This window comes from Hypanus sabinus, chromosome 20, assembly GCF_030144855.1.
Source record: "Hypanus sabinus isolate sHypSab1 chromosome 20, sHypSab1.hap1, whole genome shotgun sequence".
NCBI classification, from domain to species: domain Eukaryota; kingdom Metazoa; phylum Chordata; class Chondrichthyes; order Myliobatiformes; family Dasyatidae; genus Hypanus; species Hypanus sabinus.
In genome coordinates, this window is record NC_082725.1 from 54,039,041 (window position 1) to 54,063,448 (window position 24,408).

General features: G+C 42.0%; 1 long non-coding RNA gene across 1 annotated transcript in view; it reads right to left on the reverse strand.

Moving 5' to 3' along the window:
• Positions 1-24,408, reverse strand: part of LOC132378695 (uncharacterized) — a 72,949-nt gene that overhangs the window by 43,884 nt on the left and 4,657 nt on the right. The window lies entirely within an intron of this gene.

Below are 24,408 nucleotides of genomic sequence, written 5' to 3' on the forward strand. Positions count from 1 at the left end.
GATGAAAGACTGCCCAACGTGGGTGTTCAACAGAAGTATAGAAGATGATAAACTTTGCAAATACAAACAGAAAGATAGAAATAAATATTGAGAACATGAGCTGAAGAGTACTTGAAAGTGAATCCTTTAGTTGAGGGAACATTTCAATGATGAGGCAAATGAAGTTGATTTAAGTTATTTCCTTTGGTTCAAGAGCCTGATGGTTGAGGGGTAGTAACTGTTTCTATGAGTGCTGAGGCTCCTGTACTTTCTTTCTGTGTGGCGAGGGGTCCCTGATAATGGATGCTGCTTTCCAGCTACACCATTTCATATAGATGTGCTCTTTGGTTGGGAGGGCTTTACCCGTGATGCACTGGACTGTATCCACTACTTTTTGTAGGACTTTCCATTCAAAGGCTTTGGTGTTTCCATAACAGTCTGTGATGCAGCCACTCTCCACTAGATATCTACAGAAGTTTGTCAAAGTTTTAGATGTCATGCTGAATGTCAGAATTTCAGCAGATTTTGCCTGACAAATCTGCTGAAATTATTTGAGGAAATAACTGGCAGGATAGGCAGAGGAGAGTCAGTTAATATTGTTCACCTGGATTTGCAGAAGGCCATTAACAAGATACTAGTATGGATAAAAGATTGGGTGACTGGCAGACTGGCAGGAGGCAATGAGTGGGAATAAAGGGGACCTTATCTGGTTGGCTGCTGGTAACTAGTGGTGTTCCACAGGGATCCGTGTTAGGACCGCTTTTTTCACATTATATGTCAATGATCTGCATGATGGAATTGATGGCTTTGTAGCCAAGTTTGCAAATAATACAAAGATAGATGGAGGGGCAGGTTGTGTTTAGAAAGCAGGAAGGCTGCAGAAGGACATGGAGAGACTAGGAGAATGTGCAAAGCGGCAGATGGAAAACAGAGTATGGAAGTGCATGGCCATGCACTTTGGTAGAATGAATAAAAACACAGAATATTTTCTGAATGAGGAGCAAATTCAGAAACCAGAAATGCAAAGGGACTTGGGAGCCCTGATGAGGAAACCTGCAGGTGCTGGAAATTCAAACAACAACACACACAAAATGCTGGTGGAACACAGCAGGCCAGGCAGCATCTATAAGGAGAAGCACTGTCGACGTTTTGGGCCGAGACCCTTCACCCTGCTGTGTTCCACCAGCATTTTGTGTGTGTTGTTGGGAGCCCTCATGCAGGATTCCCTAAAGGTGAACTTGCAGGTTGATTCTCTGGTGAGGAAGGCAAATGTAATGTTAGCATTCATTTCAAGAGAACCAGAATTTAAAAACACCCTGTCTGATATTCCTTCTGACTGTGGTCGTCAATTCACGTCAGACTTCTAGGCCACAATGGGCCAGAACCTCGGCATAAAATTGCATCACACCACGGCATATTACTCACAGTCCAATTACCTGTGTGAGCAGTTTTACTGTTCCTTAAAGGCCGCTCTGAGGGCCTCTCTGATGGACAAATGTTGACACCATCATATCCCACAGGTGCTGCTGGGGCTCAGAATAGAAGATTCATAGCCCTCTGCAGTTGAGCAGGTGTATGGGGCAGTCACTATGGGTGATTTCATTCCTGATGCTACGGCCGTCTCGTCAGCATCTTAGCAGCATTCCGCCCTCCTCAGTAAATTCAATTCATTCACCCCTATTCCTACCTCCCATCATGCTTTAGCACACTTGGGTTCCAGTTTGACCCATACTTTATCTTGTTCATTTTTGTCTGCATCCACGTGCCCCCCCACCCCACCCCCCCAGCTCCCTAATGATGGTCCTTTCCTCATTTTGGACGGAAGAATTTTATTGTAGATAGGAAGGGTAAACCTGAATGTACTTCTGTAGATCACCTTAAACTGGCCCACCAAGACCTGGGTGGTTCCACTGTCATACCTCCTGCATCACGACATGGCCATGTGTGTGTCGGCAGAGCCATGGATGAGCCAGGAACACCTACAGTTACTCCAACCGAGGCTCACAGGATCCACGCTGGGCAGCTTGTATGTCCCCAGACAGACTCACAATGCTGGTTTTGGTGAATTCGGGGCTGGGGTGGATTGTGTAGGGTCATGTAATAGGTGACAGGTGACACAAACTGGTCATAGTAAGAACAGTTTTACATAATTCGCAAACACTGCCATTGAGTTACACACACAGAGTAGTGGAGAAATTCAGCAGGTCAGGCAGCTTCTATGAAAACGGATTAACAGTCGATGTTTCAGGCAGACTCTTCATCAGGAATGGAAATGAAGGAGGAAGATGTCAGAATAAAATGGTGGGAGAAGTGGAAGGAAGGTAGCTAAAGGGTAGGTGAGTAAGAAAGGTTAAGTAGTAGAGAGGACGGGATCTGATATGAGAGGAGAGTGGACCAGAGAAGAAAGGGAAGGAGGAAGAAACTCAAGTTCATTTTAAGAGACTGTGCCTGACGTAACAACATCAGTGTAAGGTGGCTGTTTTCACTTTGTTTGTATTGGAAGTAAATGAAAGTTAACCACATAAAAAGACCCTCATATGTTTTATTCACAAAATCCTATAGTAAGACATTACACACCCCACCATTTCATACTCTCCATACCCCCTCCACCATCAGTGCCAGAGGAGCCTGCCAGTCCTCTACAGCAGAGAACCTCTCAGGCCTCACCGCAGACAATGCCTGACTCTAGTGTGAAATTCGTGCTTTTCTCAGCTAAGCAGCCTTGGTCTGTTCAAACATAATTAATACAAGTTGGGGTACCTTTAATTTTTAAAAACTGCACATTGTCACAATTTTGTTTAGTTTCCCAACAATTATTTTCCCCTGCGCTAGATCACAACAGTGTCTTGCAGATTTCAATGCTTGCAGGTTCCCAGATAACCGTAAAGTGCTGGCAGCTTTAACAAGAGTGTGCACACCTTAGCAACAAAACACAGTTGAAATGTCCATTTCCCTCCACAGATGCTGCCTGGCCTGCTGAGTTCCCCCAGCATCGCATTTTTGCTCCAAATTCCAGCATCTGCAATCTTTTATATCTCAATTTGGTCAATGAAGTGCTGGTAATTTCCAGTTGTTGTACAATTCTTTAACTGACTTCTTGAGACTCCCCCTACCACACCCCCACCCGACCCCATTAAAGGGCTGAGTTTTGTGCGTGTTTATCTGAGTGTGTGTGTGAAGGAAGCTGTCCTGTGGCTTTTAGAAAGTAGACAAGCTTACAGAGGATGATAATAATTCAAGGTTTCAATGAAGGTGGCATTTGGTTTGGGATATTCCCACATTTCTTCAGCACTTCATCCACCAATTTGGGCCGAACCTCTGCATTATAGTTCTTCAAAACCAGAAGCCTGATTGAAGTCCACAGGCCTTCCCTTCAGACACACAATACGCAGTAAAATGTTGCAGATGTTAATCTGTTGCAGGTTGCTTATTATTTACTGTTGGATTCAAAGTGCTCTAATCCTCTTAAGGACTGAATAAGCACATTTCTTGTACCCCAATCAAAAAGGACTCAGACTTTTGTTTGTTGTCATTTGCCCTACACTGAAAGTTCTATGCATTTGTCTAAAAAAAGTTGCTTTGCAAAACATCCTCAAAAATTACTTTTGCAGATGTTAAATGGCAAGAGATGTTGACTATTTTAAAAAGCTTTAACGTCCAATACTTAAAAGGAACAAATTCTTTAGGGATAATCTGTACTATTACTGAGAATAAAACATTTTAAAACCCCACAGCGTCTTAAGTGCTTTTCTCAGATAAATGTATGCAAATTATTTGAAGCTGGTTGTACTTCTCAAAAGGAATGTATTAAAATTCGGAGTCAGCTGCAATACTTGGATGTGTCTGGTAAAAAGCCTTCAGCACAGTCGTCTTGGCGAGCAGTCTGTTTCTGGTGATGTAATGCCATGAATCCTGTCTGCCTTGTTTGTGTGGAGCCAAGGACGGATAACCTCATAGCCGAGACTCCTTGTTCCTTTGGGGATTAGAGGCTGCAGTGTAATTATAGTCCCGCCCATTGTTCCTCATTATTCTGAGACATAATCAAACTTCCGTGTAAGGGCACTAAACTTCCAGCCCTGGCCACGTCTTTCCTGGCTTTTCAAATTCCTTTTCTTCATTTCCTAATTAATCGCAAGCAGATGGACATAATACGCGCTGGTTAAACTCCAAGCAAAAGAAAGAAAGCAACAACTTTTCCTCTTAGAGCTTAACAGAGTAATAGTGCAGTAATGGTCTTTGTTATGTTTTGTAACTCCACCACATAAAACTTAATTTAAAGGAAAAGACAGAGAGTCTGCAATGCAAGTCTAACTTAGCTTTTATTAAGCAAAGCACACAAGAATGACATTGTACCATCATGATGTATGCAATTCTCGTGCTTTTACACATAACCCATAATGAATTATTTAAACAAACAAGAATGCTTAATCAAACAATATAATTACAATATTACTCAATACCACTGAAACATTAAACACACTACATTCCTCCCTGCCTGGCTATAAACTCCAACTCAATATCGAATGCATCTCAACTATACACACATTGTACTACATCATACAACTACAATACAGATATCCATAGCATAGTAAATTTTTTAATTATCCCATTCAAGCATAAAAATTTAATCACTGCAGAGGCTTTCTTACTCTTGTGTGATAACGTGTTTCCTGACAAGAGGGATCACTCTGCTTGGACTCTGGGACTGCAGGAAATGGTTCTGACAGCTCTAGCTATCTTTCTTCTCTAACAATTGACTCTGCTCTCCTCAACTGATCGATGTGTTGTCTCCAGATGAGAGCAGGCCCGATCTTCACTGTGTAGGAGAGTGGTGCAGTTCTGTCCTCAAATCTTTCTGAGTACCCACTTTTGATCACCTCTGTAGATCATCACCTAGCTTGCTTGTCCAGGAGTGAAACATCAAGCCTCCATGTTTGTGGAGCTCTCAATTTGCCCCAGCTGTTTGCCCTGCACACTTCTTCTGAGATTGGGTTTGAGGAAACCCAAGCGTGAACACAGGGATGACCCAGGAACAACATTGCTGGTTGGTTGATGGTTGTGGTGGGTGCTGCGTTGCGATATACAAGGAGGAAATTGGTGAGCTTCTGCTTCAGAGTTACTGCTGTGCATTCTTTAGATGCAGAACAAAACATTCCGCCAAGCCATTCGCAGCTGGCTGGTACTGTGCAGATGTAATATGTCATATTCCATTCATTTTCAGGAGTTCATTTCCAGTCCTTGCAAAGAGGCTTCTCAACACATCAGCAGTGTGTGAGGCTATTGGGAACACTTCGGGACACTTTGTGCCTATGAATGGTCCTACAAAATTCACATGAACCCTCTGCCATTGCAACACAAGCCATACCCAGGGATGGAGAGATGCACTCTTGGCATCTCCTGTATACGTCAGCATCCCGCAACGTGCATGGCAAGCTGCTCGATCTGCTGATCAATTAGGCCACCAGATAAAGCTTCGAGCCAACGCTTCTCATTCTGACCATGATGACTGCCATTTAGCTCCTCCAACACTTCAGCTCTCAGTTTGGATGGTACAGCAACCCTCAATTCCCACCTAAGGCAATGTCCATTTAGGGCAAATTCAACCCGGTGCTGATAAAAATGGGGAACCTGAAGTTTCTGCTGCACATTCCAACTATATTGGGTGGCCATATAGACCTGAGACAGTCTGGTTTGCCTTTAGATCATTTCTGCCATAATAGCGAGACTTCTTGTTTTCACTTGGGCGAATTCATCAAGAAGATTGTTCTCTTTTGTAAATCTTTCAGGTATTTCCTTTTCCCAAGGTAAACAGGTCAATGCTTTTCCATTCTGTGAACACTCCCTCACTTTTAAATATATATTATTTCTGTTATTGCACAAATTTTAGTCTGTGCATGATGCACCACCAATAACTCTCGGAGACGTGAGGCGAGATACAGGCTTTTATTGGCTGGAAGAAAGAACAAGCAGCAATTGACCACCACACTACATCCTGGAGACTGAGACCGGGGCTGTGTCTCCAATCGCCTTTATACCGGGGTCAGTGGGAGAAGCCATGGTCAGTGGGAGGAGCCACAGGAGCAGTCGGGGGGGACGTGTCCAGACAGGTAAATGTAGTTCACCACAATGCATTATACATACACTGTACTTGATTTACTTGTTTATTAATTATTCTTCCCCTTCTATATTATGTATTGTATTGAACTGTTGCTGCTAAGTTAACAAATTTCACCACACATGCTGGTGTTAATAAACCTGATTCTGATTCTGATTGTGATTTCCAAGCTTAGTCAATTCCGCCTTGTAATTGTATCCTTAAAGAAACAGAGCTTCTGCTGTTAGTTGGATCAGCATAATGTGTGAGTTCAGTGTCTGATATCACTACTTCCATTGCCTTTTGGAAACCCATCTCACACTGCTTTATCCATTGCTTCACAGTTAATTTTAGTGTCAAAGTATGCATGTACAATACAACCCTGATGTTTGTCTTCTCCAGACAGCCATGCATGAAATACCTACAGTAAAGTAAAAGAAACAAAACTCATAGATCCCAAAATCCCCCACCCCTCCCTGCAGAAAAAGAACAGCAACCAACCCCTCACTCACAAAAAAGAACAGCACACACACAGTACTTACTGATTACACACCCACCAATCGGCCGCAAGAAAGAAAATGTTGAAAAACTGGAGTCTAATATTATGTACTGCACAGCCCAATCACATAAATTTCAGAACATTGAATATTCCTTCCTCATCTGAATGCCGACCCCTTTGGGAGCGATCGCTGACCCTCTGGCCCCTATCAGGAGCGATCGTCAACCAGATCCAAACACCCTGGCAGCTTCTGTCAAGGGTTCTCGCTGACCAGGTCCGAACACCTTCACCTCGAATCTTCAGTCTTCCTTGATGCTTTGTGATGGAGTTGCTCATGATCCCAAGTCCCATCTTTGTTTTCTCCCCCACGGGTCAGCTTGTGTTCTCAGTCCTTTTCAGATTCTCAAATCTGATCTCCACAGGGCAGATCTCTGGACATAGCATAGCCCGAGGTCCTTCGGTCAAGATCTGATCTGTACATCACAGGCACCAACAGTTTTATAACACAAGCAATAGAAAAAGAACAAGCAGCAGGTGTAGAAAAAGTGAAATAATTTAAAAGATTTGCTATCTGAAAGATATCACCCGAGGAACCATTGTTCACTGGTGCCATTTTAACCATTTCTTCCCCATCTGTAGTAATGAGTTCAAGATGTGGAGCACAGTAGCCACGTTTTGCAGGAACCTGTTACAGTAACTGACAAATTCAAAAACAGACTGCAACTATGACATGTCCTTTGGCCTGGGGGCATCCATCATTGCCTGAATTTTCTCAGCACACTCGTGAAATCCTGCATGATTGGTTTATCTAAATGATGATTGGTTTAAAGAATTCATACCTGCTGTGCCATGGTCAGAGCCCATAATCTTTTAATCTTTTTAACACTGTCTTGAGATCTTGAGTGGTTCCCTGTCATCCTTGCCGGTAATGATTATGTCATCCAGGTAACACTGAGTACCTGGACAGCCTTGCAGACCTGGTCCATACACTTTCCTCTATTATAGCGATAAAGCCCTTTGTGAGTGTTCATGGTGAGGAACATTTTGGACTCTTTTTCCATCTCCATCTGTAGGTAAGTCCACCTTGCTGAAGCATTTCGCTCTAGAACAGTTTGCAAAGGTATCTTCTATCCTGGGCAGAGAGTTTTGATCTATTTTCAGTATTACGTTGATGGTTACCTTAAAACTACCACAGACCCTGACAGACGCATTCTCCTTGGCTACTGGGACTGTTGGTGTTGTCCAAGGGCTCCCCTCAAGCTTGAAAAGGATTCCTTCCATCCTCCATGTGATCTAGCTCACAAATTACTTTATCAAGATGGTATGAAGAACCAGACAGGCTTTGCAAAACTTTGGTGAGGTGTTTTCATTTAACATTATTTTACCCTTAAAATGTTTTGAGTTTTCCAATGCCATCCTTTAACACTGCTGTGGCATCATCCAGTACCTTTCTTAATTTACTTTCAGTTGGCTTTATTGCTGGGGTTGGGGCATGCAAATGGTGGATGGATCACCAATCAATTTGTAGTTGTCTCAGCCAATCATATCCCCATAATGGTGGGCCTCTCAGTTTTTTCCACATAGAAGCCCAATGTGGCTTGTTGGTTGTTGTATTTCACTGTTGTGAATGTCATTTCCCAAGGATAAGTTTTGAGTTAAATAGTTACAAGCTTCAGTTCAGCATCTTTGAAATGCCATTCAAGCTCATTTTGTAGAATGACTGAAACAGTTGAGACAGTGACCAATTCCATTTTAATTAATTTGCCATTCACTTCTGGTGCAAGCAATGTATCCTGTCTATTGGTTGTTTTCACATTGTAAATCTCAAGGTGTCATTCTCATCATTATCAGTTTTTTCTTCAACAGCATGCAGATAATGCTCTATTTGAAATTGCAACTTGAATATTTAGGTTTTTCTCTTCCCTGTGTAGTCCATTTATTTTTATCTGCCCATCATGGTCTTTGTATGTGTCCTACTTTGTTGGATTTTCTCCAAGTTTCACCTTTAAATCTGCATTGGTCTGGTGCCCCTGAAGCAATGGTTACACAATTTGTTTGGCCAGGCCAGCTTCTGTTTAGTCTTTGCAACTTTGTTCATGCTCACTTTCATTCCTGACTACAACTCAATCTCTAGCTGCAGTTTCTATTGATACAGCTATTTCAACTGCTCTTTTAAATGTAAAGTGTGCTTCAGTTAGGGGCCATTTTAAATGCTTTCTTGTAAGATATCACAAAACTAAATGATCTCTCAGTACATCATTAAGCCCATTATTGAACTGACACTGCTCAATCTCTTTAGTTCTACCACAGATCATAAAATGGATGCCCCTTCCTTTTGATTTTCCGTATGAAACCTAAAGCATTCATCGATCAACAATGGTTTTGATTATAAATGTTCCTGCATTATTTTCATGATCTCAGCAAAGCTCATTTCAGCTGGTTTGGTTGGAGCATTCAAATTTCTAAGCAAACTGAATGCCTTTAAATCCAATGCACTCAGGAAAATTGGCATTTGTTTCTCATCAGCAATTTCATTTGATTTTAAATACCTCGCAATCTAATAATTGTTTCCATGTAGTCAGCCATTTCTGCTGACTACATGATTATTATCACCCAGTACTCATTGTTTATGAACTTGTGAGTTCTTCTGTTTTCTGCTTTACTTTTAACTTGATCATTTTTCCTTTTGTGATGAAAATGTGTTGCTCCAAAGAAAAAAATCTGCGGCATGTTTTTTTTAAACTCAAACATCTTTCTGCACTTCTTTAACTTGAGGCTCTCACAGCACTTCAACATATACTGTAGGTAATCATCCTGGGTCCATTTAAAACTTCCTTGTCACCAGGGTTATGTTTTTTAATTCCCAAACATAAAACCTAATCTAAAGGAACAGTCAGAAAGTCTGAAATGCGAGTCTAACAGCTTTTTCTGTAAGCGAGGCACACACATATGACATGGTAGTGTCATGGAAATCATCAGCACATTACAGGCCCTTCAGCCCACATTATTGGGCCAACCATGTATCCTACTCTAGAAACTGCCTAGGATTTCCCTAGTGCATAGCCCTGTATTTTTATAAACTTCATTTACCTATCTAGGAATCCCTTAAAAGACCCTTTTGTATCCACCTCTACCACCATCACTGGCAGTGCATTTCACACACGCATCACTCTGTGAGAAACTTACCTCTGACATCAGATGGAAAATAAGATGTTGTTCCTCCAACCCAAGTATGGCCTTACCGCGACAGTAGAAGAGGCTATGGATAGACATTTTGGAATGGAAATGGGAAGTGGAATTAAAATGGGTGGCCACTGTGAGATCCTGCTTTTTCTGGTGGGCAGAGCATAGGTGCTCAGCGAAGTGGTCTCCAATCAAGCACATCTTTCCCCTGCCCTCCACTTTCTGCTTTCTCCAGGAATTGATCCCTACGTGACTCCGTTGTCTATTTGTCCCTCCTCACTGATCTCCCTCCCGGCACTTATCCTTGCAAGCAGGACAAGTGCTACACCTGCTCCTCCACCTCCTCCCTCACCACCAGTCAAGGCCCCACACAGTCCTTCCAGGTGAGGTGACACTTCACCTGTGACGCACACAAAATGCTGGTGGAATGCAGCAGACCAGGCAGCATCTATAGGAAGAAGTACAGTCAACGTTTTGGGCCGAGATCTTTCGTCAGGACTAACTGAAAGAAGAGATAGCAAGAGTCAGTTAGGGTCATATGCTGTGTCTGGTGTTCCCTGTATGGCCTCCTGTATATCGATGGGACCCAATGTAGATTGTGCTAAGATAAGGCCATCCTCAGGGTTGAGGGAAAAAACCTTATATTCTGCCTAGGTAGCCTCCAACCTGTTAGCATGAATATCAATTTCCCCTTCTGGTACAAAATGTCCCTGCTCCAACTCTATTCCCACTGACTTTTACCTCTTCTCACCTGCCTATCACTTCCCCTGGGTCCCCTCCCCCTTCCCTTTCTCCTTTTGTCCACTCTCCTCTCCTGTCAGGTTCTTCTCCATCCCTTGACCTTTCCCACCCACCTGGCTTCACCTATCATCTTCCAGCTAGCCTCCTTCCCCTCCCCCCACCTTCTTATTCTGGTGACTTCCCTCTTCCTCCTCAGTTCTGAAGAAGGGTCTCGGTCAGAAATGTCAACTGTTTATTCATTTCCACAGATGCTGCCTGACCTGCTGAGTTCCTCCAGCACTTTGGATTACCAGCATCTGCGCACTCTCTCATGTTTATGACATAGTTTTTAGTTAAGGAGTAAGATGTTTAGAGACTCATGAAGTTGTACAGTACAAAAAAACAGGCACCTCAGCCCAATTTGTTCATGCTAACCATGTTGCTTGTCCATGTTAATTCAAACTGCATAATTTCAATAGAAAAGAGGCATTACATTTTGGTACGGTGCTCAGGTTTTAGTTCAGGCTAAGGTTCTAAATGGAGTGCTTGGCAGCACAATGTTCACCTTTAGAAATGTGTTCCTCACACTGCTCAAGAGTAGTATGCTCTGAGTGAAGTGACTCTGGGATCAGTAGGAACAGTAGAATTACAAGCAGAAGTATGCCTTTGTGCTAACTCCCAGAGTCACTTCACTCAGAGCATACCACTCTTGAGCTTGTAATTCTGCTTGTAATTTTTCTGGGGAACGTATGACCTGTACAAAAGGGATGGGTTACACCAGAACCCGAGGGGGTCCAATATCCCTGTAGGCAGGTCGGCTAGAGTTGTTGGGATGGGTTTATACTAATTTGACAGGGAGGGTGGGAACCAGAGTGATAGTGCTGAAGCTGAGGTAGTTGGTTTGCAAACACAGGCAATGTGTCGTGTGGCCTTGACAAGGTGCCACACATGAGGCTGCTTACCAGGCTATGAGCCCATGGTATAACAGGAAAGATTCTAGCATGAACAAAGCAGTGGCTGACTGGCAGGAGGCAAAGAGTGGGAATAAAGGGAACCTTTTCTGGTTGGCTGCTGGTGACTATTGGTGTTCCGCAGGCGTTTGTGTTGGGATTGAATCTTTTTACATTACATGTCAATGATTTGGCTGATGGAATTGATGAATTTGTTTCAAATCTTGTGGATGATCTGAAGGTAAGTGGAGGGTCAGGTAGTTCTGAGGAAGTAGAGAGGCTATAGAGAAACTTAAACAGATTAGGAGAATAGCCAAAGAAGTGGCAGATGGAACATAGTGTCCAGATGTTATGGTTATGCACTTTGGTAGAAGAATTATACCAGTGTCTAATGTGAGCTGCCTTAATGACTATTGTGCGGTAGCACTCACATCAACAGTGATGAAATGCTTGGAGAGGTTGGTCATGACTAGACTGAACTCCTGCCTCAGCAAGGACCTGGACCCATTGCAATTTGCCTATTGCCACAATAGGTCAATGGCAGACACAATCTCAATGGTTCTCCACACAGTTTTAGCCAGAAAGTGGTGAATCTGAGGGCATGAAGGGATACGGGGAGAAGGCAGGAGACTTGAGACTGAGAGGAAAATTGGATCAGCCATGATGAAACATTGGAGCAGACTCGATGGGTGAAATATATAGTAATTGATTTACTTATTTTTAATTTTTTTATATTATCATGTACTGTATTGCATTGTACTGCTGCTGCTAAGTTGACAAATTTCAGGACATATGCCAGTGATGTGCCCGATTCCGCTTCTGATCTTTTACTCAGCATCCAGCACTTTGTCAATTTTATTTAAAGGCTTTATTTATCAGCACAATGCCCAGCTAAAAACTTTTGTGTATTTAATAATTCAGTAGTATTTGAGTAATATTGTAAATATATTGTTTGATTAAGCATTCTTGTCCACTTAAATAATGTAAAAATAATAATAATAATGTAAATAATGTAAAGTAAGTGAATTGCATATATCATGACATTTGATCATAAGGCATTTGATAAGGTTCCCCTTGCAAGGCTCATTCAGAAAATAATGAGGCAAGGGATCCAAGGAGACTTTGCTTTGTGGATCCAGAATTGGCTTACCCACAGATGGCAAAGGGTTGTAGAGGGTTTGTATTCTGCATGGAGGACTGTGACCAGTGGTGTTCTGCAGGGATCTGTTCTGGGACCCGTCCTCTTTGTAATTTTTATAAATTAGCTGGATGAGGAAGTAGAAGGGTGGGTTAGTAAGTTTGCTGATGACATAAGTTGGGAGTGTTGTGGATAGTCTGGAGGATTTTCAGAGGTTATAGCGGGATATTGATTGGATGCAGAACTGGGCTCAGAAGTGGCAGATGGAGTTCAAACCAGATAAGTGTGAAGTGATTCATTTTGGTAGGTCAAATATGATGGCAGAATGTTGTATTAATGGTAAGACTCCTGGCCTTGTGGAGGATCAGCGACATCTTGGTGTCCGTGTCCAATGGGCACTCAAAGCTGCTGTGTAGGTTGATAGTGTTGTTATGAAGGCATGTGGTGTGTTGGCCTTCATCAACCATGCATTGAGTTCAAGAACCGTGAGGTAATGTTACAGCTATATAAGACCTTAGTTAGATTCCACTTGGAGTACTGTGTTCAGTTCTAGTCACCTCACTATAGGAAGGATGTGGATACTATAGAGAGAGTGCAGAGGAGATTTACAAGAATGTTGCCTGGATTGGGGAGCATGCCTTATGAGAATAGGTTGAGTGAACTTGGCCTTTTCTCCTTGAAGTGATGGAGGATGAGAGGGGACCTGATAGAGGTGTATAAGATGATGAGAGGCATTGATCATGTGAATAGCCAGAGGCTTTTTCCCAGGGCTGAAATGGCTAACACGAGTGGGCATAGTTTTATGGTGCTTGGAATAAGTACAAGGGGGATGTCAGAGGTATAGGGAGAAAGAAAGGGGGAGGGGAGCAGCAGAGGGAGATGGAGAGCAGGCAAGGAGTGATTCTGAGAGAGGCAGAGAGAGAAAAAGAGTAAGAGAAAAAGAAGAAAAGGGGAGAAATGATAAATAGATAAATAAGGGATGGGGTAAGAAGGGGAAGGGTTACATTAATGGAGTTTAGTCCCATTCCCATTCTGTTATGTCTATCCATGGCCTCTTCTACTGTCAAGATGAAGCCACACTCGGGTTGAAGGAGCAACACCTTATATTCTGTCTGGGTAGCCTCCAACCGAATGGCATGAACATTGATTTCTCTAGCTTCCATTAATGCCCCCCTCCCCTTTTTACCCCATCCCCTATTTATTTGTTTGTTTATTATTTCCCCCCTTTTTTTCTTCTCTTCTCTCTCTGTCCCTCTCACAATCACTCTTTGCCAGTTCTCCATCTCCCTCTGGTGCTCCCCTCCCCTTTTCTTTCTCCCGAGGCCTCCCGTCCCATGATCCTTTCCCTTCTCCAGCTCTGTATCACTTTCGCCAATCACCTTTCTAGCTCTTAGCTTCATCCCACCCCCCTCCGGTCTTCTCCTGTCATTTTGGATTTCCCCCTCCCCCTCCTACTTTCAAATCTCTTACTATCTCTTCTTTCAGTTAGTCCTGATGAAGGGTCTCGGCCCGAAACGTCGACCGTACTTCTTCCTATAAATGCTGCCTGGCCTGCCACTGGCATTTCATATGTGTTACCAGGTTCAGAACCGTTGTTATAGAGTCAAATAACAGCAGACATTTTGGCTCACTGAATTCATACTGGCCTTCAAGCACCCATTTACATCAATTCCATCATTTTTAATTCTTTCTACATTCCCTTTGGTGTCTCCCCAGATCTTATCATTCACCTGCATAATTACTGGGGCTAATTATCATCTAACAGACCTCCAATACCAGAACCTTGATCAGAGAAAGTAGAGAGGATTTAAGAGACATTTTTTTAGTTGTGAAGAACAACTGTGAAGAGTCTGTGGAAATAATTTATTTAAGAGGAAAATAAGATAAGATCTAAGAGTAACTTGTTAAGCAATATTATGTTGAAAAACAGAATAAATTTCCACAGGGAGTGTGTAAGGAAAGATCTCAGTACATTGCAAAGGAAAAAAGATGACCATTTAGGCCAGTTAGAAGAGTGGGCTGAGCGATGGCAGATGGAGTTTAATGCTGATAAATGCGAGGTGCCACATTTTGGTAGGAATAATCCAAATAGGACATACATGGTAAATGGTAGGGCATTGAAGAATGCAGTAGAACAGAGTGATCTAGGAATAATGGTGCATAGTTCCCTGAAGGTGGAATCTCATGTGAATAGGGTGGTGAAGAAAGCTTTTGGTATGTTGGCCTTTATAAATCAGAGCATTGAGTACAGGAGTTGGGATGTAATGTTAAAATTGTACAAGGCATTGGTAAGGCTGAATTTGGAATATTGTGTACAGTTCTGGTCATCAAATTACAGGAAAGATGTCAATAAAATAGAGAGAGTATAGAGAAGATTTACTAGTATGTTACCTGGGTTTCAGCATCTAAGTTACAGGGAAAGATTGAACAAGTTAGGTCTTTATTCTTTGGAGCGTAGAAGGTTGAGGGGGGACTTGATAGAGGTATTTAAAATTATAAGGGGGATAGATAGAGTTGACGTGGATAGGCTTTTTCCATTGAGAGTAGGGGAGATTCAAACAAGAGGACATGAGTTGAGACTTAGGGGGCAAAAGTTTAAGGGTAACATGAGGGGAAATTTCTTTACTCAGAGATTGGTAGCTGTGTGGAATGAGCTTCCAGTAAAAGTGGTAGTGGCAGGTTCAGTATTGTCATTTAAAGCAAAATTAGATAGGTATATGGACAGGAAAGGAATGGAGGGTTATGGGCTGAGTGCGGGTCAGTGGGATTAGGTGAGAGTAAGCATTCAACACGGACTAGAAGGGCCGAGATGGCCTGTTTCAGTGCTATAATTGTTATATGGTTATATGGTTATAAATCAGAGAAAAATATTGAGCTATGCTGAGAAAACAAGTTATTAATTTTAAATTGTTCTAAGAAAGAACGAGAGGACATAATCGTGCAAAGGTTCTCTGCCCTCCTTGACAGAAACAGGTGATGGGAGGTGGAGGCTTCATTGTGAAGAGAATTTTCTTGGATCCTAGACAAAAAAGAGGTTTTTGTCACTGTTATTGGCAGCAGTTACATTCCAATCAGTGCTTAGCTTAGAATGGGCTCACATACGGCTTGGCTTATTCCAGCTCAGATTTTGACCTAACTCAGTCTTGTTTTTATTGATCATGTCCCAATTCATTTGAGAACAGTTCAAAATTGCCCGTAGTACTAAAGCCCCTTGTTGCTAATCTCAGGTAATGCACTGAAAGCTATTACTAGACAGAAGCATTTAGCTCATCAAAGTGAATGACACACTCTTAGTAACTATACAGAGACAATTCAATTGCACATTAATATTCCACATTGCATTTAGTGGAAGTGTGGTGTGTAAACTGACTGCAGTGTTCTCTACAGTGAATACAAACTTCACTTACACTGTAAGGGAATCTGGAATGCCCTGAGGTCACCTGCAGATGTGCAAACCATGCTTTGTACATACCATGTTAAACTCATGGCATATATTAGGCCTGTTCACTGCACTTCATTCTCAGCAGTTAACAGGAAATTATGCACAGTCCATTTCTTAAAGGTTGCTATTTTTAAATTCAGATTAATTATCTTTAAGTATTGGAAAAGTGGCTTCAGGGGAAAAGCAATTAGCTCCACTTTTGGGGTGAACATCTAAAGATCCTGTTGGAGGAAGTGCAACAAAGGAAGGCAGCTTTCATTTGGCATCCCAAGGCACACTCTTGTCAAAAGGGATGTGATGACTGCTTGTTGGACATGTCAGGTTAAATGCAGTCTCCAACACCCAGACTGGCTGAAAGAAGATGTGGATAAAGGTCAACAGCCTCAGGAGCTCTGTGAGTTAAAGCTAATCACATGCACCATATCAATTAATAGGGCAAGTTACGAAGGTCACATAATGTTTCCTGCCACCCTGTTGCACTTTGAGGCTTCAGGAAGCAGCCCTTTGTGTGTGGATGTCATTTTTACAATCTATTACCACCACATGAAAGAGCACATTCTTGTTACTTCAGCATTTGGAACAATATTCACATCAATGAAAACATACTATTGACCTATACATGTGTTCATTTCCTCTTACAAACTTGGTGATTCTTTGCCCCTCATTCGTTTCTTTGGCTTTTGTATTTTCAACATTGTTGTTTGCAGTTCATATCAGGAGAGAGCAGATCAAACCAACGATTGCAATCAGTGTGAAATCCTTGACAAGAACAGCTCCCAACATGCCAAAATGTTCCACAATGCTTCACAGAAACATTATCAGGCAGAAAAATAACATGTCTCACAAACAGACATTGTGAGAAGTGAATAATAAGTCAGAAATAGAGGTAAGGGGGATGTCAGAGGTAGTTTTTTTACACAGAGTACTAAGTGCACAAAACACACTGCCAAGGCTGTGGTAGACGCAGACACATTATGGACATATAACAGACTTTTAGATAGACTCGTGGATGAAAGAAGAATGGAGGGCTATGTGGAAGGGAAGGGTTAAATTGATTTTGGAGTAGGTTAAAAGGTTGACACAGTGTTGTGTCTATGTTTTATGCTCTATGTTCTATGTAAACTTTAAGGAGTGCACTTTAGAAAGGGAGGGTGCATAAAGGGAGTCTTTTAGAAAGTGAATTTCATAGCTAAAGGACATAGACATGATTGCTAATAGTGGGGAAGAGGAAATTAAAATTCTACTAAAAACTAGAACAGGAAGAATCTTGATTGGTTGCAAACCTGAAGGGATTTATTTATGCTTGTCAACTATGGCACAGAAGGAGGCCATTTGGCCCCATCCTGGCTCTCAGGGAAATAATCCCATCAGCTGCATAAGAACATAAGAGATAGGAGCAGGAGTAGGCCAATCGGCCCCTCAAGCCTGCTCCGCCATTCGACAAGATCATGGCTGATCCAATCTTAACTCTAGTTTTCACTGAATCCCACAAGGCAACAGTGCCAGCCAACAGGGCACCATGCCGCCCATTTTATTTTATTATTCATCCCGCCTAAACCCATGCGATCACCCGGGGGAAAAATACAGATTTGCCAATTGAGGAGAAAAAATCTGGAAAATTCCTCTCTGACCCATCCAGGCTATCGAAAACTGGTCCAGGAGATCACATGGCTGATCTAAACCTAGCCTCATGTCCACTTACCTGCTCGCTCACCGTATCCCCTAATGCCATTTTTATCCAGGAAAATGTCTATCTTTGTTTTGAATTTATTGAGTGTAGTAGCTTCCACAGCTCTCTGAGGCAGTAAATTCCACAGCCCCACTACCCTCTGAGTGAAGAAATTTCTCCTTATCTCAGTCCTGGAACGGCATCCCCTAATTTTAAGATTATGCCCCCTAGTCCTAGTTTCACCCATCATTGGGAACATTCTCCTCGCATCCACCCGATCAAGCCCCTTCACAATCTTATATGTTTCAATAAGATCGCCTCTCATTTTTAGGAACTCCAATGAGTAGAGTCCCAATCTACTCAACCTCTCATCATACATCAACCCACCCATCCCCGGAATTAACCTAGTGAACCTTCTCTGCACTGCCTCGAGAGCCAGTATGTCCTTTCTTAAATATGGACACCAGAACTGCATGCAGTACTCCAAGTGTGGTCTCACCAATACCCGGTACAACTGCAGTAAGACCTCCCTGTTCTTATACTCCATCCCCCTAGCAATAAAAGCCAGTATTCCATTGGCCTTCTTGACCACCTGCAGTACTTGCATACTAACTGTTTGTGTTTCCTGCACCAGGACCCCCAGATCCCTTTGCACAGAGGCACTTTCCAGTTTCTCTCCATTTAGTTAATAACTTGCTCTATTATTTTTCCTGCCAAAGTGCAAGACCTCACACTTGTCAGTATTATATTCCATCTGCCAAATGTCAACCCAATCACTTAGCCCTGCAGGGTTTCAATGTCCTCCGCACTCATTACGCTCCCTTCCATCTTTGTGTCATCAGCAAACTTCGATACGTTGCACTTAGTCCCTTTCTCCAAATCGTTAATATAGATTGTAAAGAGTTGGGGTCCCAACACCGACCCCTGTGGAACACCACTAGTCACCAACTGCCAGTCTGAGAATAAACCATTTATCCCAACTCTCTGTTTTCTGCTAGAAAGCCAATCCTCCACCCATGCCAGAATATTATCACCAATCCCATGATTTTTTACTTTAAGTAATAATCTCTGGTGTGGCACCTTGTCAAATGCCTTTTGGAAGTCCAAATACACCACATCCACTGGTTCCCCTTTATCTACCCTATATGTTATGTCCTCAAAGAACTCCAACAAATTTGTCAAACATGACTTTCCTTTTATAAAGCCATGCTGACTTTGTCCTATTAAGCTATGTTTATCCAAATGCCCTGTTACTGTTTCCTTAATTATCGATTCCAACATTTTGCCAACCACAGATGTTAGGCTAACTGGCCTATAATTCCCAGCCTTCTGTCTATTGCCCTTTTTAAATAAAGAAGTTACATTAGCATTTTTCCAAACTGCCGGGACCATTGCCGAGTCCAGCGAGTTTTGAAAAATTATCACTAATGCATCCACAATCCCGACTGCCACTTCCCTTAAGACCCTAGGATGCAAGCCATCCGGTCCAGGGGATTTATCCACCTTCAGTCCCAGTAATTTATCAAGTACCATTTCCTTGGTGATTTGAATCATAGTTAGCTTCTCTCCCCCTAGAGCCCCCTGTTTATCCAGTGTTGGGATATTTTGAGTGTCCTCTACTGTAAAAACTGATACAAAATACTTGTTCAGCGTTTCCGCCATCTCCATGTCCCCTACCACTAATTTCCCGGTCTCATCTTCTCGGGGACCAACATTTACTTTAGCCACCCTTTTTCTTTTTATGTAACTATAAAAACTCTTACTATCTGCTTTTATGTTTTTCGCCAATTTACTTTCATAATCTATCTTCCCCTTCTTAATCAATCTTTTTGTTATTTGCTGCTGATCTTTAAAAGCTTCTCGATCTTCAATCTTCCCACTAGATTTAGCTTCCTTATATAACTTTCTTTTTAGTCGTATACTTTGCTTTATTTCTTTACTTAGCCATGGTTAACTATTTTTTCTTTTACACCCTTTTTTTCAGTGGAATATATTTTTCTTGATAGTTGTAAAATAACTCCTTAAATATACACCACTGATCAAGTACCGATCTACCCTTTAATCTATTTTCCCAATCCGCTCTCATACCATCATAGTCTCCTTTATTTAAGCTCAGTATGTTTGTTTGAAATCCAACCCTCTCATCCTCTAATTTAGAAATTTAAAAGTGGATAAATCTCCAGGTCCTGACAGGATATTCCCCAGGACTTTGAGGAAGTTTGTGTAGAGATAGCAGGAGCTCTGACGGAGATCTTTCAGATGTCATTAGAAACAGGGATTGTGCCGGAGGATTGGCGTATTGCTCATGTGGTTCCATTGTTTAAAAAGGGTTCTAGAAGTAAGCCTAGCAATTATAGACCTGTCAGTTTGACATCAGTGGTGGGTAAATTAATGGAAGGTATTCTTAGAGATAGTATTTATAATTATCTGGATAGACAGGATCTGATTAAGAGTAGCCAGCATGGATTTGTGCGTGGAAGGTCATGCTTGACAAACCTTATTGAATTTTTTGAAGAAGTTACGAGGAATGGTGATGAGGGTAAGGCAGTGGATGTAGTCTATATGGACTTCAGCAAAGCCTTGGACAAAGTTCCACATGGAAGGTTAGGTATTAATGCTGGAGTAATAAAATGGATTCAACAGTGGCTAGATGGGAGATGCCAGAGAGTAGTGGTGGATAATTGTTTATTGGTATGGAGGCCGGTGACTAGCGGGGTGCCTCAGGGATCTGTTTTGGGCCCAATGTTGTTTGTAATATACATAAATGATCTGGATGATGGGGTGGTACATTGGATTAGTAAGTATGCCGATGATACTAAGGTAGGAGGTGTTGTGGATAATGAGGTAGGTTTTCAAAACTTGCAGGGAGATTTATGCCGGTTAGAAGAATGGGCTGAACGTTGGCAGATGGAGTTTAATGCTGAGAAGTGTGAGGTTTTACATTTTGGCAGGAATAATCCAAATAGAACATACAAGGTAAATGGTAGGGCATTGAGGAATGCAGTGGGCCAGAGAGATCTAGGAATAACAATGCATAGTTCCCTGAAGGTGGAATCTCATGTAGATAGGGTGGTAAAGAAGGCTTTTGGAACACTGTCCTTTATAAATCAGAGCATTGAGTACAGAAGTTGGGATGTAATGTTGAAATTGTACAAGGCATTGGTAAGACCAAATTTAGAATATCGTGTACAGTTCTAGTCACTGAATTATAGGAAAGATATCAATAAATTAGAGAGAGTGCAGAGACGATTTACTAGGATGTTACCTGGGTTTCAGCACTTAAGTTACAGAGAAAGGTTGAACAAGTTAGGTCTCTATTCATTAGAGTGTAGAAGGTTGAGGGGGGATTTGATCGAGGTATTTAAAATTTTGAGAGGGATAGATAGAGTTGACGTGAATAGGCTGTTTCCATTGAGAGTAGGGGAGATTCAAACGAGAGGACATGATTTGAGAGTTAGGGGGCAAAAGTTTAAGGGAAACACGAGGGGGTATTTGTTTACTCAGAGAGTGATAGCTGTGTGGAATGAGCTTCCTGTAGAAGTAGTAGAGGCCAGTTCAGTTGTGTCATTTAAGGTAAAATTCGATAGGTATATGGACAGGAAAGGAGTGGAGGGTTATGGGCTGAGTACGGGTAGGTGGGACTAGGTGAGATTAAGAGTTTGGCACTGACTAGGAGGGCCGAGATGGCCTGTTTCCGTGCTGTGATTGTTATATGGTTATATGAATATGGAATTCGACCATGTTAAGGTCACTCATTCCAAGGGGATCCTTTACTAGGACATTTTTTATTAGTCCTGTCTCATTACACAGGACCAGATCTAAGACTGCTTGCCCCCTTGTCGGCTCAGTAACGTATTGTTCAAGGAACTCATCCCAGATACACTCAATAAACTCTTCTTCAAAGCTGCTGTGTCCGACTTGATTAGTCCAGTCAATATGAAAGTTAAAATCCTCCATAATTATAGCTGTTCCCTTATTACAAGCCCCAATTACTTCCTGATTTATGCTCCGAACAACTGAGTTACAGCTGTTTGGAGGCCTATAGACTACTCGCACCACTGCTTTTTTCCCTTTACTATTTCTTATTTCTACCCAAATTGTTTCGTTATCCTGATCCTTTGAGCCAATATCATTTCGCTTTATTGCAGTGATTTCTTGCTTTATTAACATAGCCACCCCACCTCCTTTTCCTTCTTGCCTGTCTCTCCTAATTGTCGAATACCCTTGTATGTTTAATTCCCAGTCCTGGTCACCCTGCAGCCATGTTTCCGTAATTGCCACAATATCATAACCATACGTGATTATTTGTACCGTCAACTCATCAATTTTATTCCTAAAACTACGTGCATTTAAATATCCTTGGCATCCTTGGCATATCCCCATACCTCTACAACTTATTCTCTTGCACTCCTTTAATTCCTTTGCCAATTATCGACACGCAGGGGCAATTACCAGAGGTCATTGACATATGGGAAGAAACCAGGGTGAATACAGAGAGACGGTGAATATGGAGAATGTGTCAACTACACACAGCTATCGCCTGGCATCAGGATCTAGCCCAGGTCCCAGTTGTTTTGAGGCAGTGACACTAACCACTGCACCATTATGCTGCGCATTTTAGACAAAAAGACTGACTTGAGCACAGTGGCTTAGAACGTAGTGAAAATTTGCAGACAAAGTACCGAATATTATGCTTGGACACTAACTTGCTTACTTTTTACAGTTTAAAGCACATTTACAATATGCATTATTAGTTTAATTAAGGTCCACAGCAGACAGATTATAAAAGCAAAGAAGATGCAAAGACAGAATGAATGGAGGAGAAATTGGTTTGCATGAGTTCAGTTCATCACGAAAAGTCACCTCCCCTTCATGGACTCATTCTACACTTTTTGCTGCCTTGGTAAAGCAGCCAACATAATCAAAGACTCCACCCACCTCCGATATTCTCTCTTCTCCCCTCTTCCACTGGGCAGAAGATATAAAAGCCTGAAATCATGCACCACTATGCTTACAAATAGCTGCTATTCTACTGTTATTAGAGCACTGAATGGACCTCTTGTATGAAAAGATGGATCCCTGACCTTACAGTCTACCTCATCATGGCATTGCACATTATTGTCTACCTGTCTCTGTAACTGTAACATTATTTTCTACATCTATTATTGCTTTTTCCTTACTATTACAAATTACTGCCCATTACGCCACTGGTGTTTAGGCAGCAATGAAGGTCCTCCATCTCTGTCGGTTTTCAAGGCTTCCTTCATTGTGTCAGTAGCTCCCTCGGTTTTCACCACTGTCAGTCATGCAAGTCCCAGGAGGAGACTCAGGAAAACCATTGCACTCAGGTGTAGAAGGATTCTTCTTTGCTGTTTCTGTAATAGTTTTGTTTTACCAGTGAGGGTTGTTGGCCCTGAGCTGAACTCCTGAACCTGGAGGACCAGTGGACCACTCTTAGTCTGGCCTCTACCCTTTGACCTGTTTGGCAAGGGTGACCCTACCAAGAGCCAAAGCACAAAGCCCTGACTCCAACCAACTTCGGTCTCCAGACCACTGAGGCACACAAGCCTCCAAACCACAATAAGGTTGTTGTCCCCTTGGAGGTTTCCCTTTATATTAATTACCTCAATGTTCTGAAGTGATGAAATAATCAGTATTGCTGGCAGGCAACATTAAATTTTTTCACTGTACTTTGGCAATAATAAATCAACTTACTAAAGAATATATCATAGTTCAGGCAGCACATGCAGGAGGAGAAACTGAGTTAATGTTCCAGATTGGTTTTGTTGTATCAGAATAGAAATATAACAAGCTTTAAGCTGCAGGGAGGAAAATAGGGAATAAGGAGGGCTGAATCTATTGGTAAGAGGTTTACAACACCATTAGTGGAACACAATGTTTTCAAGCCCCTTAGCCTTACCAGTAAATGATAACCCACAACCCTTATTGGGCACTCTGACCATAGTATTTGAAGCCTTCTGCACTTGAAAAGGGACCTCCTGACCCATGGCCAATCCAAACATTATCAGAACTCTAGCACAAACAGGAAAGAATGGGCTTCTCCAACAGCTGGGAGAGATACACTTGATCCAAACTTTCCTCCATATATAGCTGTATTAGATTGCTGAAACTTCACCATGGTTTTAGAATAATATCTATGGAATCAACTCAAGGTCAAGGTGAGTTTATTGTCAGGTGCACAGATAAAAAGAAAAACTTGCTTGCAGCAGCGTCACAGGGGTAACTACCATTACTCATTTGTTTAAATTGCCTGGCAAACCCAAAAAAAATCATCTCAACACACACCCCCTCTTGTTATTACTCAGCACACCAACACTACAGGCCCACTTTTCCAGCTCAGCATCATTAGAGGAGGCAGAAATTGTAAAGAACTCTTCCCACCTCCTTCTGTTTGCACCAGTAATCTAGACAGATACATTGTTGCTTACAAAAGGGTGCCCACTGCACCGTCTGATTCAGCCTTTAGTCAGGATTACTTTTCAACTGGCTGATTATTCATGGTGTTATTGCAGCAAGTCTTAAGTTCAACCTTCTGTAGGAAAATAGATAATGCAATTTTAAATATCGTAACAGAAGTTAGAACTAAATCATTTGAAGAATGGTCGGCGATAAGGCTGTGCATTTGCAAATCAGGAGATAGGGCCTCTTTCACAATGCTTTTAGAAGGAACCTATAATTCAGTCCATGTACCTGACCAAAGTTTATCACTCTTA